Source organism: Oncorhynchus mykiss, chromosome 5, assembly GCF_057628025.1.
Source record: "Oncorhynchus mykiss isolate SJ-2025 chromosome 5, ASM5762802v1, whole genome shotgun sequence".
Taxonomy (NCBI): domain Eukaryota; kingdom Metazoa; phylum Chordata; class Actinopteri; order Salmoniformes; family Salmonidae; genus Oncorhynchus; species Oncorhynchus mykiss.
The window spans coordinates 73,113,162-73,128,206 of record NC_143026.1 but is presented as its reverse complement, the minus strand read 5'-3'; the positions used below and the strand labels follow the sequence as shown (position 1 = coordinate 73,128,206).

Genomic DNA, 15,045 nt, shown 5'->3' with positions numbered 1-15,045 from the left:
TTACCTTTTATATTGACGAAGTTATTGTCCGGTTGAAATATTATAGATCATTTAGGCTTAAAAACAACTTGAAGATTGAATATAAACATTGTTTGAAATGTTTCTAATAAACTTTACTGATACAATTAGGATTTTTTGTCTGATGTTTTTGACCGAGTTGAGCTTGTGGATTACTGAAGAAAACGCGCTAACAAAACTGAGGTTTTTGGATATAAAGAGAATTCATCGAACAAAAGGAATATTTGAGTAAATTAATGTCTTCTGATTAACACCATATTAATTACATTTCTCTCTATTTCTGAGTTTAACGCTTCTGCTTGGCTGGTTACTGTTTGTAATAATTTGTTAACTGGGCTATGTTCTGGGCTAGGTATGTTCTGGGCTAGGTATGCTTTCACCAAAAAGCATTTTATAAATATGACATTGTGGTTGGTTTAACAAGAAGTTAATCTTTAAACCTAAGTAAAATATGTTGTTTTCTTTTCTGTTTTTTTATAATGAGCATTTCTGTAATTGAATTTGGCGCTCTGGAACCTCACTGGATGTTGGCCAGATGGGATGCTAGCGTCCCACATACCCTAGAGAGGTTAATCCAACCATCGTGTCAGATTTAAAAAATGCTTTACAGTGAAAGCACAACATATGATTGTTAGGTCATAGCCAAGTAAAAAAAAAAACACAGCATTTTTCCAGCCAAAGAGAGGAGTCACAAAAAGCACAAATATAGATAAAATGAATCACTAACCTTTGATAATCTTCATCAGATGACATCATGTTACACATGTATGTTTTGTTCAATAATGTGCATATTTATATCCAAAAATCTCAGTTTACATTGGCGCGTTATGTGCAGTAATGTTTTGATTCCAAAACATCCGGTGATTTTGCAGAAATACTCATATAAACATTGATAAAAGATACAACTGTTATTCACAGAATTAAAAATGGACTTCTCCTTAATGCAACCGCTGTATCAGAATACAAAAGAAATGTACCTAAAAAGCATAATCTGAGAACGGAGCTCAGAACCCAAAACAGCCAGAGGAATATCCACCATTTTGGAGTGAATAAAGTTAGAAATAAAACCATAAATATTCACTTACCTTTGATGATCTTCATCAGAAGGAACTCCCAGGAATCCCAGTTCAACAATAAATGACTTGCTCCATAAAGTCCATAATTTATGTCCAATAGCCACTTGTTGTTAACATGTTCAGCCCAGTAATCCATCTTCATGATGTGCAGGCACTATGTCCAGACAAACTCGAAAAGTTATGTTACAGTCCTTTAGAAACATGTCAAACGATGTATGGAATCAGTCTTTAGGATGTTTTTAACATAACACATCAATAAAACATCAATAAAACATCAATGTTCCTTTGTCTGTAGAAAAGCACTGGAACGCGAGGTAAATCTGTCGAGAGCGCACGTCATGAGACCAAGGCACTCTGCCAGAACACTGACTGAGGTCTCATGAGCCCCTTTATAGTAGAATCCTCATTCAAGTTTCTAAAGACGGTTGACATCTAGTGGAAGCCGTAGGAAGTGCAATTTTATACATATCTCAATGTGTATTTGGTAGGCCAAGCTTTGAAAAACTACAAACCTCAATGTCCCACTTCCTGGTTGGATTTTTCTCAGGTTTTTGCCTGCCATATGAGTTCAGTTATACTCACAGACATCATTCAAACAGTTTTAGAAACTTCAGTATTCTCTATCCAATACTACTACTAATAATAAGCATATATTAGCATCTGGGACAGAGTAGGAGGCAGTTCACTCTGGGCACGCTATTTATCTAAAAGTGAAAATGCTGCCCCCTATCCCAAAAATATATTAAGCTTTTCATTTTGTAAACTTTTCTAAAAACATAATTCCACTTTGACATTATTGGGTATTGCGTGTAAGCCAGTGACAAAATATCATTGAATCCAATTTCTAATGCATGCTGTAAAAACAAAAAATGTGGAATAAGTCAAGAGATGGGAATACTTCCTGAAGGCACTGCACAGTATGTACATATGTAGGGTTAAAGTGACCAAGCAACCAACAGGATAGATAAGGCAGCAGCAGGTAGACATTTGATTAGCTATTTAGCAGTCTTATGGCTTGGAAGTAGAAGCTGTTCAGTGCTCTGTTGGTTCCAGACTTGGTGCACTGGTACTGCTTGCCGTGCGGTAGCAGAGAGAACAGTATATGCCTTGGGTGGTCTTCCTCTGACACCGCCTGGTATAGAGGTCCGGGATGGCAGGGAGCTCTGCCCCAGTGATGTTGTGAGCCGTACTTACCACCCTCTATAGCGCCTTGCGGTCGGGTGCCTTGCAGTATCCGTACCAGGTGGTGATGTAGGCAGGCAAGATGATCTCAGCGGTGCAGCTGTGGAACTTTGAGGATCTGAGGGGCCATGCCAAATCTTTTCAGCCTCCTGAGAAGGAAGAGGAACTGTCGTGCTCACTTCACAACTGTGTGGACCATGTTAATTGCTTAGTGATGTGGACACGAGGAACTTCAAGCTCTTGACCCACAGCGCCATTGATGGGGGTGTGGTCACCCTTACGTTTCCTGTAGTCCACGATCAGATCCTTTGTCTTGCTGACGTAGGAAGGAAGATAGTACCCTGGGCTCTTCAAAGCCGACAGACTATCCTAATTGCTCAGACTGGTCTGTCATTGCTCAATGTAAACCGTGATTAGTCTCCACCCTACTGTGATATGTGGAAGTGAAAGTCGATAAACATTCTCCTGAGTGACAGCCCAACGGCTAAGCTGGCAGACAGACTGGTACAGGACCCCATGGGCCCTCGACCACGGGGCATGGGCACAGACGTAACCTTCTGCTATCACAGTGACACATTCCGGTCCACACATTTGCACGCATACACCCCCCTTCATTCAGTCAGGCGTTATCAATACAGACACCCACTTCAGTAGGCAGCCAGCACCATCAGACACCCCACATACACCCAGTCACACAACCTCCCAGTCTCCCACAGATATGAGTAGTCCAAAACGGGCTTTAAAGTGACATGATGGAACATTGTAGGATCATAAGAAAACAAGAGGTGCTTTGTGAGTTCTCTGTCTTTACCTGACACCAGACGTTACTTGGGCGACAGGAGGGACAGGCAGCGTCAGTCAGTGGAATAGACAGACGAAGGCGGAGAGATAGCGAGAGAAACCTCCTGCTGTTGGACCATTGAGTCTAGTTAGACTTAATGACACAGGCCAGAAGGAAAAAGACTGAGTAGGATGAAGATCCCCCTCATGTCTTCAGTCAGTCAGTTGTATGCCTACTCTGCAATCTGTCTTGTCAGTCTCATAAGGCTGCCCTGTCCCCAGCCAATAGACGGGTTGGTTGTTCAGCAACAAAAACCAAACACACGCAAAACTAGAGGGCAAGATAGACAGGGTTGGCTTAGATTGTTGACAACATGTAAACTTTTTTTCGTCAAATTTGCACAATGTCTCAAATACAGTCACAGTTGGTATCAAGAACTAGATGAAACTACTGTTTGTCGCTATCTGGCCATCCAGAATCACAACAACTCATGGACTACTGCCCCATTGAAAAGCGTGCGTCATTTGTGATGTCGGCTAAAGCCATCATAGACGAGCCAGCCTCCAGCTTAACTTAAAATACCAATACAGAGACACAGACAGACACATGGACCAGGAGGACACGTAAAGTACTTGAGAAAGTCCCTCCGACAAGGGACAAAACCCAGAAACCTGAGACAGACCAGGGCGCAGACATCTGAGTCTGACGCACGTCTTGTAGCGCATACACACATGGGTGTTGTGCAAAAATGTGATCGGAAAAAGGCCAATTCAAGCAAACAAGTCCGTTTAATTGATGAGACACTGATGCAAGATAGAGATTCCGGTGAAACTTTAATTTACTAACGCTTGATCAAATCTCTGACTGTGACCATTATGTCTGCTCTGACTATACTGTACACAGTGTACACTATATAGCAGCCACCTTCTGCATGAGATCAGCACTGGCCAGCAAAACAAAGCTTTTAGCTGTAATAATCCTGTGTCAAACCAACACTTATAATTACAGATAGAAAGAATGGCAGCTGTCAAACAGTCCTGCGGGCAGCAGCAGAGTAACTGTGGATTAGCCTTCTGCCAGATGCTCACTCTGTTGTGTTAAACTATCATGACATTCAGTTTGACGCATGCGTTAATGGGAGCAGAAACAAACAGGAGAATATTAAAGCCCTTTCTGATTGTCTCAAAGATATGGGAACTTGGGATCACTTCTGTAAACAACCAACATCTCAATCACTTTGATAAAAATCTAACTTTTGATTCTTCATGTCTGAGACCAAAGCAACTCATTCCTTGCCCAGGGAGTGGAACACTGTTTAACTGCACGTCTTACATTTTTATATACAGTGAACACTTTAGCAGGTGGGCTATTTAACATGGTGCAGCCTAAAGGACATTTTCCATCTTTACACAAACCCTTTACTCATCTCACACAGTTTGTCTACTCCATTGTCACTGTAAACGAGAGTCAGCAGGTAGCCTAGCAGTTAGTGTTGGGCCAGTAACCGAAAGGTTGCTAGTACGAATCCCAGAGCAGATAAGGTGAACAATCTGTTGATGTGCCCATGAGCAAGCCCACTTGCTCCAGGGTCACCTTTGATAATGGCTGACCTTGGCTGTGACCCCACTCTCTAATGGTGTCTCAGGGGGACTTGGGATGAGCAAGAAATACATTTCACACAAGTAAAATATACATGAGTAAAATGTGTCAAACCAGACAAACAAGAACATACCTAATTATTTTTATCAGATCGCGTTTCACGTAGAAGCAAATTGCATAAGAAATATCTTGCTGCGTTTTGTAAAGGCAGATCTAAAATCATACTTATTGCAATTTCTGCTCAGACTAATACTGTGTTTCAGTTTCACTCCTCCACTGATGAGAATTCAGGAATGGGCATTCTATCAGCAGATCGGTCAGAACGCTGTGTGTTGCTACTTTTCTCCACTATTCTTCTCAGTGCAGTCTACTTTTCTCTGGTAAATGGAAAGACTAAGTTAGGAAATGTAGCTGTCTACATTCTTTCTATGATAAACAGAAATGATGACCATGCATCATTCTTGGAAAAAACACCATGCTTTTTTATTGTAGGAACATTTACTTGTGGCAGCTGGTGATTTTTAACCTTTATTTAAACTAGGCAAGTCAGTTGAGAACAAATTCTTATTTACAATGACGGCTTACCCCAGCCAAACCCTAACCCAGGCGACACTGGGAGTCCCAGCAGCACACAATTGGCCCAATCACGGCCTGTTGTGATACAGCCTGGAATCGAACCAGGTTCTGTAGTGATGCATCTTGCACTGAGATGCAGTGGCTTACACCGCTGCGCCACTTGGGAGCCCTAATGAATGAAGATTTTCTCTGACGAATGTGTTGCACAAATGTATTTTCTGTCAAGGAAAAGTATAGTTGCATGGCCCTGATAACTCTATTGAAGCAAAAACAAAACACTTGAATTTCAATATAAAATGCAGGTGAAAATGTTTAAAATGCAGATTTCTGAACTCTAACATGACCACTCCCTCCTCCACACAAATAAATGTACAAAAACTAATTTAGTAGAACTGTGCAGATGAAAACTTTGGTAACGATATTACGGTAAAATTTCACTCAGGTTTTTATTCAAACACTTTAAAAAAATATATCTTCTCCGAATTCAGATTCAAAGATGTCATTGTTGACATCCCTTTTTTTCTGCAGACATGGCAGCTTGAGTTTGAAAATATCCCTTTTGGTTATTGAACTACAAATCAAATTGTATTTGTCCTCTGCTTCAAAAACAACATGTTTAAACTAACGGTGAAATGCTTACTAAGTGAAGTGGATTTACACCCGGTAATGGAATTACATCATGGGTTCCTGATCTGTACTACACAGAAATGCATAATTATGGATAGAAAATGTCATATTTCACAAGTTTGGACATCACAGCAGAGCACAATAGCATACAGTACAGTACTCTGCTGTCCAAACTTGTGAAACATAACAGGTTCAGATTTGGTCCAGTCTGGTCCGTCTGAACCTTAACATCACGGCCAGAGTGAACTACTTTTCAACATCAGTCAGTGCGCAGTGGGTGATGCTGGTAAAAGCAAATGGAAAGGGGGCTCATGGATAAGTGTCAGTAAGAGGTGACATTAATTGGAGCGTGAGAGAGAAGAAGGGATTGTCCAGACTGTTTTAAAACTACTCGTTTGACCACCAGACAACAGAAAGAAAACCGTTATCTGCTGAAGATAACAGTATGCCAGTGGAGGGGAGGACAGTTACAAGTGACCCAACTGTAGTTTGTGACTATTATGATTTCCCAATGTAGCCAATTCAGTTGCAGTAATTACGTTACAGATTTTTTTAGTTACCAGTAATGGAATTATGTGTTTTAATCACTTAATTCATATAATTAAGTAAAATCACGAACTAATTGGTAGGTATACCATTTCTTGTTAATTCTGAACTTTCATTATCCTCCTCCTCATGAGGGAGAGAAATTAGAAATGATCTTAAAGATGTGGGGTTTTTGTAATGGAATTAGAAGGTACAATGCAATATTTCCTGAATTTACATCAGATAAACAACTTCTAAACTAAAATAAACTAAATATTTGTAAAAGTTTTGATAATGGTAGGCAAGGGTCTTTACATTAACATTATTATGTTTTGATACATTTCTGATACCTTTAAAGGCTTTCCGGTCAATACTTTCTGAAACCCCCTTTGCATCCGTTTATCCAGAAATCAAGTCTTTACTAATGATACACTTATCTTGGATTTATAAAAAAAATTAAAAAAAATTAATCTACATCTTCATTTCCCAATAATATAGATTTAGCCGTCATTTGACACCCAATTTGATATGCTACTATGAAAATCATACGTTGGTGCACATGGGTCCTTTTCGATGAAAATGCGAGTAGATGAAGGCATGGTTTTTACTGGGTAAACGGAATTTGGCCTTACATGGCCTGTGTAGGCTTGACTGAAATGTGTTGCTATGTAGTCTCTTTGGCTTTGCCCAGCCAGAGTGACTATTGGCTAGCAATATATTAAATATAATTAAGGCAACAATGAAACATGGCTCATATAGCTAATGATGTGGGACATAAGATGTCATTGACTGTGCATTACAAATAACATTAATTAGCCAACGAACACTATCACCCTTTGGGATCAATTATATTGACCCACGGTCATGCTTTTTAACTGGTATATTGCTGTAGCGCTAGCTAGCGAGAGAAACACTGATGCCGACATATCCTACAAGAGGCAGACACCACGATGTTGATGCCAACCCGCCATTAAATATTAATCAATTCGTATTGAAACGGCTGTCTGACTAGGTTGATGATTCTTACACGTGTATAAACTAAAGGCCTTTGCATCTCCCTAAACAAAGTGTTGTGGCTTTTCAGACTATCCTCCCACAGCAGTAACCTAACGTAGCAGGAGTGAATAAAAAATAAAACGATAACTAGTTATGTTTAAATCCAAGGGTGTGAATAAAACCCCAATGAACGCCCCACCCAATACCCTCCCCGGATCTGGGCGGGTTCTGAGTCCGGAGCAGAGCTACGAGGCCGTTTCAGTGGTCATTAGCTAAGCGCTAACAGCACGCCGGGAACAACACGCGCAAATCACCGTTATTAACAAGCTAACTGGCTAACCTACAAAGCACAAATTGCAACGAGATTAGATGGCGGTTGCTAACTAGTTAGGTCACAGGCTAGCTAGCTAACTTTGCAAAAACGTGAAATACTGTGTGACAAGACAAACGAGAACATTGTATAAGACAATGAGGGCGAGAACTAGCTAGTTAGTTACTGCGACAGATAATACTATTCAACTCAACTCTTTACTTTAACCTTCAAAATAGAAAGCTTACGTTAGTCCAGTTGCTAACGTTAGCTAATCTTCTGCGCAAATTGATGTAGATTCAGGGAAGCTGCTAGACCTATAATAGCTTACGAAAACAGACATAAAACACTCACCACACTGAGATGGGTGCCAGGTCCCTCTTTTCGGGTGAAACACTCGTTTCGTTGTGGCAGCAGATTTCAGAAGCGCCTAAAGGCAGTGTGCTTCGCAACAGCTGTGATCTGTTTTGAATGAGGGTTGAGCAGACACGGCAAATGGGAGGTGTTTAGCTAGTTCTCCCGCCCTTGCCTTTTCTGGTGCCACAAGCTTTTTTAAAGTCAGCTTTTCACACCTGCATTGTAAAGCATTTGTCCATTATTATTTTCAAAATTGTTCAAGCACTGTCAAATTGGTTGTTGCTAATTGCTAGACAACCATTTCCAGGTCTTGCCCTACATTTTCAAGTAGATTTAAGTCAAAACTGAAACTCTCCCACTCAGGAACATCCACTGTCTTCTTGGTAAGCAGCTAAAGTGTAGATTTAGCCTTACGTTTTAGGTTATTGTCCTGCTGAAAAGTAAATTAATATCCCAGTGTCTGGTGGAAGGCAAACTGAACCAGGTTTTCCTCTGGGATTTAGCCTGTGCTGAGCTCCATTCTGTTAATTTCTTTATCCCAAAAAATTCCCCAGTCCTTAACAATTACAAGCATACCCATAACATGATACAGCCACCACTATGCTTGAAAAAATGAAGAGTGGTACTCAGCTGTATTATATTGAATTTGCCCCAAACATAACACTTTGTATTCAGGACATAAAGTTAATTTATCACATTTGTACTTTTCATGCAGTCAAATAGGTTACTATTGTGGAGTAACTACAATGTTGTTGATCTATCGTCGGTTTTCTCCTATCACAGCCACTAAACTCTGTAACTGTTTTAAAGTCACCATTGACCTCATGGTGAAATCCCTGACCGGTTTCCTTCCTTTACAGCAGTGGTTCCCAAACCTTTTATAGTCCCGTACCCCTTCAAGCATTCAACCTCCAGCTGCGTACCCTCTTTAGCACCATGGTCAACGCACTCTCAAATGTTGTTTTTTGCCATCATTGTAAGCCTGCCACACACGCTATACGATGTGTTTTTGAAACCTAAAACTGAGTGTGAGTTGTCGTCACAACCCGGCTTGTGGGAAGTGACAAAAAGCTCTTATTAGGACCAGGGCACAAATAATAATATAATAATCAATCATTTTACTCTTTATTTAACCATCTTACATTTAAAACCTTGTTTGTTCATCAACAATTGTGAATAACTCACCACATGTTAATGAGAAGGGTGTGCTTGAAAGGATGCTCATAACTGCAATTTTGGGTTGTATTGGAGAGTCTCCGTCTTAAATAATTTTCCACACACAGTCTGTGCCTGTATATAGTTTTCTTGCTAGTGAGGGCCAAGAATCCACTCTCACATAGGTACGTGGTTGCAAATGGCATCAGTGTCTTAACAGTGCGATTTGCCAAGGCAGGATACCCAATCCAGAAATCTGGCAGTAGCTTCTGATTAAATCAAATTTCCACAGAACCGCTTGTTGCAATTTTGATGATCTCTTGTTCAGATATCAGTAAGTGGACCGGAGGCAGGGCATGAAAGGGATAACGAATCCGGTTGTTTGTGTAATCCATTTCAGAAAAGTTCCTGTGTAATAGCGCACCCAACTCACTCAGGTGCTTCGTTATATCACATTTGACGTTGTCAATAAGCTTGAGTTCATTTGCCCCCAAAAAATCATACAATGATGGAAAGACCTGTGTGTTGTCCTTGTTAATGCAGACAGAGAAGAGCTCCAACTTCTTAATAATAGCCAGAATGTTGTCCCGCACATTATATATAGTTGCGGAGAGTCCCTAGATTCAGATCATTCAGACGAGAAAAAATTAAATTAAATGACAAGTGAAAATTATGGTCAGTAAAGAAAACTTTAAGCTCGTCTCTCAATTTAAAAAAGTGTGTCAATAGTTTGCCCCTAGATAACCAGCGCACTTCTGTATGTTGCAAAAGCGTTACATGGTCGCTGCCCATATCAAGGCATAGTGCAGAAAATACACGAGAGTTCAGGGGCCTTTAACCATTGTCACTGTAGCATCCAAAACATATTTCAAGCTGTCAGGCATTGCCTTGGCAGCAAGAGCCACTCGGTGGATGCTGCAGTGTAACCAAGTGGCGTCGGGAGAAACTGCATGCGTGTTACCACTCCACTATGCCTCCCTGTCATGGCTTTTGCACCATCAGTACAGATACACATCTTGACCACCAAAGTCCATTTGATGTCACAAAGCTGCCCAGTACTTTAAAAAATATCCTCTCCTGTTGTCCTGGTTTCCAGTGGTTTGCAGAAGAGGATGTATTCGTTATTTGACCCCCATAAACGTAACGGACATATACCAGGAGCTGTACCAGGCCCGCCACATCTGTTGACTCATGCAGTTGTAATGCATAGAATTCACTGACTTGTATGCAAAGCAGTAATTGTTTCAAAACATCTCCTGCCATGTCACTGATGCGTGGTGAAACAGTGTTGTTTGATGAAGACATTGTATAGTTTTTTTGTCCTTTTCCCCCAGCATTGTCCCAGCCATATCCAGGGCAGCAGGAAGAATTAAGTCCTCCACAATAGTGTGGGGCTTGCCTGTCCTAGCCACTCGGTAGCTCACCATATAAGAAGCTTCTAGCCGCTTCTTATTAATGGTATCTGTTGCTTTTATACATGTCTTACTACTCGAAAGTTGTGTTAATTCTCACTCAAAAAACTCCTGTGGCTTATTTTTCAAATTGGCATGTTTTTGTTTCTAAAATGTCTGCGCAAGAGTGAAGGTTTCATCAAGTTGTGAGATAGTACTTTTGCACATATAACACAGTGGCTGAGGAAAGGTACTACTCCCAATATCAGTGAACCCCAAATCAATGCAGTTCTCATCATATTTGCACCTCTTCGATGGTCCAACATCCCTGTCTGTTGTTCAGTGCTTTCCCGGGTAAGAGGGCAGTAGCTCTTCGGCTGCATGAGATTCACAACTGTCAGTGTTCATGCTAGCTGGGCTAACAACAAATTAATAATTACTGATGCTAGCATTGGATGTGCTCGTGGAAGCAGAACAACTTGTGTCATCGACAGGTGCAGGTGTAGTACTGCTGGTAGTGGCAGTACTACCAGTAGAGCTGGTATGTGTCTCTATGGACGCAGGCCTTACTAAACGGACTGCTTGAAAATGTGAAGAATTTTTTTAATTATATATATATTATTTTTTTTAAATGTGAATCACGTTTTTATTTGGCTTAACTCTGACGGCATTGCACGAACCCCAGTTTGGGAATACCTGCTCTTCGGCAACTGAAGTAGGAAGGATGCTTGTATCTTTGTAGTGACTGGGTGTATTGATACACCACCCAAAGTTTAATTAATAACTTCCCCATGCTCAAAGGGATACTAAAATGTCTGCTTTTTTCATTTTTTTACCCATCTACCAATTGGTGCCCTTTCCAAGGCATTGGAAAACCTCCCTGGGCTTTGTGGTTGAATCTGTGTTTGAAATTCACTGCTTGACTAAAGGACCTTACATATACAGTTCAAGTCGGAAGTTTACATACACTTGGGTTAGAGTCATTAAAACTAGTTTTTCAACCACCACAAATTTCTTGTTAACAAACTATAGTTTTGGCAAGTCGGTTAGGACATCTACTTTGTGCATGAGACAAGTTATTTTTCCAACAATTGTTTACAGACAGATAATTTCACTTATAATTCACTGTATCACAATTCCAGTGGGTCAAAAGTTTACATACACTAAGTTAACTGTGCCTTTAAACTGCTAGAAAAATTCCAGAAAATGATGTCATGGCTTTAGAAGCTTCGGATAGGCTAATTGACATAATTTGAGTCAATTGGAGGTGTACCTGTGGATGTACTTCAAGGGTTACATTCAAAATTCAGTGTCTCTTTGCTTGACATCACAAGAAAATCAGCCAAGACCTCCGAAAAAAAAATTGGAGACCTCCACAAGTCTGGTTCATCCTTCGGAGCAATTTCCAAACACCTGAAGGTACCACATTCATCTGTACAAATAATAGTAATTAAGTATAAACACCATGGGACCACGCAGCTGTCATTCCACTCAGGAAGGAGATGCGTTCTGACTCCTAGAGATGAACGTACTTTGGTGCGAAAAGTGCAAATCAATCCCAGAACAACAGCAAAGGACCTTGTGAAGATGCTGGAGAAAACAGGCACAAAATGATCTATATCCACAGTAAAAACGAGTCCTATATCGACATAACCTGAAAGGCAGCTCGGGCAAGGAAGAAACCACTGCTCCAAAACCGCCTAAAAAAAGCCAGACTACGGTTTGCAACTGCACATGGGGGCAAATATCATACTTTTTGGAGAAATGTCCTCTGGTCTGATGAAACAAAAATAGAATTGTTTGGCCATAATGACCATCGTTATGTTTGGAGGAAAAAGGGAGATGCTTGCAAGCCGAAGAACACCATCCCAACTGTGAAGCACCAGGGATGGCAGCATCATGTTGTGGGGGTGCTTTGCTGCAGGAGGGACTAGTGCACTTCACAAAATAGATGGCATCATGAAGCAGGAAAATTATGTGGATACATTGAAGCAACATCTCAAGACAATGACCCCAAGCATACTTCCAAAGTTGTGGCAAAATGGCTTAAGGACAACAAAATCAAAGTATTGGAGTGGCCATCACAAAGCCCTGGCCTCAATAATATAGAAGATTTGTGGACAGAACTGAAAAAGCGTGTGCGAGCAAGGAGGCCAATAAACCTGACTCCGTTACACCAGCTCTGTCAGTAGGAATGGGCCAAAATTCACCCAACTTATTGTGGGAAGCTTGTGGAAGGCTAGCCAAAATGTTGAACAATTTAAAGGCAATGCTACCAAATACTAATTGAGTGTATGTCAACTTCTGACCCACTGGGAATGTGATGAAAGAAATAAAAGTTGAAATAAATCACTCTCTACTATTATTCTGACATTTCACATTCCTAAAATAAAGTGGTGATCCTAACTGACCTAAGACAGGGAATGTTTACTGGAATTAAATGTCAGGAATTGTGAAAAACTGAGTTTAAATGTATTTTCCTATGGTGTGTAAACTTCCGACTTCAACTGTAAGTATTCAGACCCTTTGCTATGAGACTCGAAATTGAGCTCAGGTGCATCCTGTTTCCATTGAGATGTTTCTACAACTTGATTGTAGTCCACCTGTGGTAAGTTCAATTGATTGGACATGGAAAGGCAAACACCTGTCTATATAAGGTCCCACAGTTGACAGTGGATGTCAGAGCAAAAACCAAGCCATGAGGTCGAAGGAATTGTCCGTAGAGCGCCGAGATAGGATTGTGTTGAAGCACAATTCTGAAATAGAAGAAGTTTGGAACAACCAAGACTCTTCCAAGAGGTTTCCACCTGACCAAACTGAGCAATCGGGGGAGAAAGGCCTTGGTCAGGTAGGTGACCAAGAAACCAATGTTCACTCTGACAGAGCTCCTGAGTTTCTCTGTGGAGATGGGAAAACCGTCCCGAAGGACAACAATCTCTGCAGCAATCCACCAATCAAGCCTTTATGGTAGAGTGGCCAGACGGAAGACCCTCCTCAGCAAAAGGCACATGACAGCCCGCTTGGAGTTTGCCAAAAGGTGCCTAAAGAACCATAAGACCCCAGATTCTCTGGTCTGATGAAACAAAGATTGAACTCTTTGACCTGAATGCCGAGCGCCATGTCTGTTAGAAACCTGGCACCATCCCGACGGTGAGTCGTGGTGGCAGCATCATGCTTTGTGGAAGTTTTACAGGGCAGGAACTAGGAGACTAGTCAGGAAAGATGAATGGAGCAAAGTACAGAGATCCTCGATGAAAACCTACTCCAGAGCGCTCAGGACTTCAGACGGGGGCAAAGGTTCACCTTCCAACAGGACAACGACCCTAAGCACACAGCCAAGACAACGCAGGAGTGGCTTCAGGTCGTCTCTGAATGTCCTTGAGTGGCCCAGCCAGAGGCTGGAGTTGAACCCAATCAAACAACTCTGGAGAGACCTGACAATTGCTGTGCAGCAACGCTCCCCATCCCACCTGAAAGAGCTTGAGGGGATCTGCAGAGAAGAATGGGAGAAACTCCCCAAATACAGGTGTGCCAAGCTTGTAGCGTCATACCCAAGAAAACTCAAGGAGTAATCGTTGCCAAAGGTGCTTCAACATAGTACTGAGTAAAGGGTCTGAATACTTATGTAAATGTGATATTTCAGTTTTTTATTTTTAATAAAATTACAAAAATGTCTAAACCTGTTTTTGCTTTGTCATTATGGGGGGGGTGGGGGGGGGGGCTATGAAAACAATTTTAGATTAAGGCTGTAACGTAATGAAATGTGGACCAAGTCAAGGGGTCTGAATACTTTCCGAATGCACAGTATATATGGAGACTGTTTAGTGCCAAAAATAAGGGGTTAAGTACATGTAAAAAAATAAAAATAAAAGGACAGACACTTTTTATGGAAAGACTGTTGTTATAATTCCCCTTTGACATTATGGGGTATTGTGGGAGTAAGCCAGTGACAACTATTTAATACATTTTTAAATTCAGGCTGTAACACAACATGTGGAAAACATTAAGGGGTGTGAATACTTTCTGAAGGCACTGTACTTTGTACCACTGCATCAACTCGATACTGGTACCCTGAGTATATAGCAAAGTTATCGTTACTCATTGTGTATTTATTCCGTGTGTTATTTTTCTATTTATTATTTTAGATTTTATGACTTTCTATTTTTTTTCTCTCTGCATTGTTGGGAAGGGTACGAAAGTAAGCACTTTGACTGTTAGTCTACACCTGTTGTTTACAAAGCATGTGACAAATAGAATTTGATTTGCCATAAAATAAATGTTTAGAATTACAGGAAATTAGCTTGAAAACTGCAAAATTTCTCTCAGTCTCATGACAAAATGTGTACAATCGCAGTAAATTAGCTCAGAGATTCTTGAAAGTCGGAACAATCCTTGTCCGGCAGGAAAACTTTATTTGTATAGTTATTTTGTTGTTGCATTATTTGACCGTAA

General features: G+C 40.8%; 1 protein-coding gene across 7 annotated transcripts in view; it reads right to left on the bottom strand.

The window, feature by feature from the left end:
• ralgps2 (Ral GEF with PH domain and SH3 binding motif 2) overlaps positions 1-8,194 on the bottom strand; it is a 138,044-nt gene extending 129,850 nt beyond the window's left edge. For 4 of the 7 annotated variants that reach the window (XR_016496285.1, XR_016496287.1, XM_021604203.3 and 1 more), the window contains exon 1: positions 8,045-8,190. The gene's annotated coding sequence lies outside the window, so the exon portion shown is untranslated. Of the gene's footprint in view, positions 1-8,044 lie in introns of all 7 variants that reach the window. The other 3 variants (XR_016496286.1, XM_090235832.1, XM_021604204.3) reach the window with 2 other exon arrangements.
• Between the last annotated feature and the right edge of the window lie 6,851 nt (positions 8,195-15,045).